A 2,706-nucleotide genomic window follows, 5' to 3' on the forward strand; every position below is an offset into this window, starting at 1 on the left:
AGATCTCTGAATGCTACTTTTAAAATGGCAGAGGTGGCAGGTTTTTAAAAAGTCCCTGCATGAAGGGAGTGTAAGTTCAAGTTTTCTAAAGCTTTCTCTGAACTTTAGAGGTCAAGAAGCTGAACACATTTGCAGTGGTTTCCCATTCATTTATTTGCCCATTACTTGATTTTTAGTTTCTTTTTCAGTGAAACCAATTCCATGTCAAGTCCTTCCTTTAGTTAATCCAATCCCTCTCTGCTTGTAAACACTTGGCTGACTTATAGTTATTCATTTTACCAATTGCTGAGGAGAAATGAACCAGAGCATGTTAAATGATTACTGAAACACATCAGTGTTCACAACACATTGGGTCAGTAAGCAACCCATCTATTATTTTTTTTTCAAAAACATTATGCAAAGGTCATGGAAATTGCTGCTGTTTCATGGAAATTTGAACAAAAGATTGAGCTCCAGAACCAAATTTTTCTACAGCTCGACTCAAGAGAAGAAGGTGTTGCTTCAGCTCTGCATAGAGCACTGTTTTGTACAAATGTTATACTTTCATAAAAAATAAGTGCAAATATGTGAGGTATTACTTCCAGGTGTTGCTAAATGTAGAGGAATATTTATTGGTCAACCATTCTTGTTCTTTCTCACTGGTGGTTGCAGTGGTGCACATATCTCGGCTTTTGTTGCTTTGAATAAAACAGCTAAAGATGTGTGACAAGTATTAGGTTCAGACCGTTTTGAAAAAATGCTGTTAACATGAACATACACTTGAGACAGTCATGCTGCACAGATGCCAACTGATGAATATTTAGCCCAATGTTTCCTGGATGGTAATCTTTTCATGTTACCCAATGAAATGTTACCAACATAGAGTTCCTTGTGGAATTATTCATTGCCTCTGTCCTATCCATCCATCCATTTTCTTTACACCCTTGTCCCTCAGTGGGGTAGGGAGGGTTGCTGGTGCCCATCTCCAGCTAACGTTCCGGGCGAAAGGCAGGGTTCACCCTGGACAGGTCGCCAGTCTGCCACAGGGCAACACAGAGACACACAGGACAAACAACCATGCACACACACTCACACCTAGGGACAATTTGGAGAGGCCAAATAACCTAACAGTCATGTCTTTGGACTGTGGGAGGAAACCGGAGTACCAAAAAGCCCACGCATGCACAGGGAGAACATGCAAACTCCATGCAGAAAGACCAGGGCTGGGAATTGAACCCAGAACCTTCTTGCTGCAAGGCAACAGCTCTACCAACTGCGGCACTGTGCAGCCCTTGCCTCTGTCCTATTATATCCACAAATCTTACTTTTAACAGAACGTTTGTGTTTATACTGAGATTAAAATCACACTCGCATTGACTCTAGTACCATTTAGGTGACTTCTGAGGGCAACTGGTTGCACTAGATTTTTTTTGGAGGGAGGGAGAGGGTATCGGAGTAAAAACATATTACACTTTTAAGATTTTATTCAAGTAGATTTCATTGTGGAAAAGTAGTTATTTCTCCCCTTAATGGGCCAAACTGTAAATTATGGTATATCTTTGCATTGTACATCTCCAACAGAGCATTCATGCCAGTTTCATTACTGAACCTGTATGACTACAGACATAATTAAGTTGTCTTGCCTTAACTGTGTGCTGGGTTATAATTTTCTGTTTACATAAAGATCCACCCTGCTGGTCTATTTGAAATATGACATTTATTCATTTAGACACAAAAACCACTGTGATATTGTAATCAACCAACAATGTTACTGTATATTTTACAGGGCAGTCGGTGTCCAAAAAAGCTGGCAGTAAAGCAGATCTAAGGTACAATCCACAGTGACTGATAAACTCTGACCATGAAGGGTGCTGGATTTTGTAGCACAGGAGAGTGAGATCATTTGCATTGATTATGTCACTCTCTTGCTATAGAAAGCCAATCCGTGAGAATTAACTTCAGTTCCGGTGCCTTAATCAGTTTTAACTATCCAGCTGAAATGAAGGCAAGAGGGATCAATACTACTCTGACTGATTCCATGTGGGAGGTAACTCCATCTCGATTTTTTTCACTCGAACACCATTGGCAGATGATTTTTACAAAAGGATCCCTATCTGGCTTGTGAGTAAAAATGGTTCAGTTATCCGTGGCCCTTCTTGCATGGTTTCAGCAGTATTGATGAATATATCAGAGTGTGTTCAGTCAGAAAGAACCAATCCTCTTTCTGCTCTTTTTTTTATCACTGATTTGGTTAGATTCTTTCCCATCGAGCTAGGTGCAATGAGCCAAGCTAAGCTGCATGTTTTTAAAGCACTTTTTTTGTGCTGTTAAATAGAAATGCTTTTGAAAGCAAAATCCATTTATTTTGGCCAATCTGTTTAAGGTCATAAGAGTCACCACAGTTCGAAGATTGACTCGTTGGCCATATGGCACAAATGTTTAAACTCCAAAGAACTCCTAGAGGGCTCTTGCAAATGAAATCTGGATCTCAATGGGGTTTTACATGGTTAAATAAAGGAAAAAAACAAAACAATGTTTTATCTTTTTATTTGAATCAAAATTTGCTAAATGTTACTCATGATGTTATACACTTTGCACATGAGTCAGTTATTTTATGTGACCTCAAACATAGTCAGATGTTTAGTTAGTTGTGAGGGTAAAAAGACAATATGCTTTAATTTTTGATATCCTAAGCAGTGGCGGAGCTAGACTTTTAATGTTGGGGGG

The sequence above is a fragment of the Poecilia reticulata genome, linkage group LG4, assembly GCF_000633615.1.
Source record: "Poecilia reticulata strain Guanapo linkage group LG4, Guppy_female_1.0+MT, whole genome shotgun sequence".
NCBI lineage: Eukaryota > Metazoa > Chordata > Actinopteri > Cyprinodontiformes > Poeciliidae > Poecilia > Poecilia reticulata.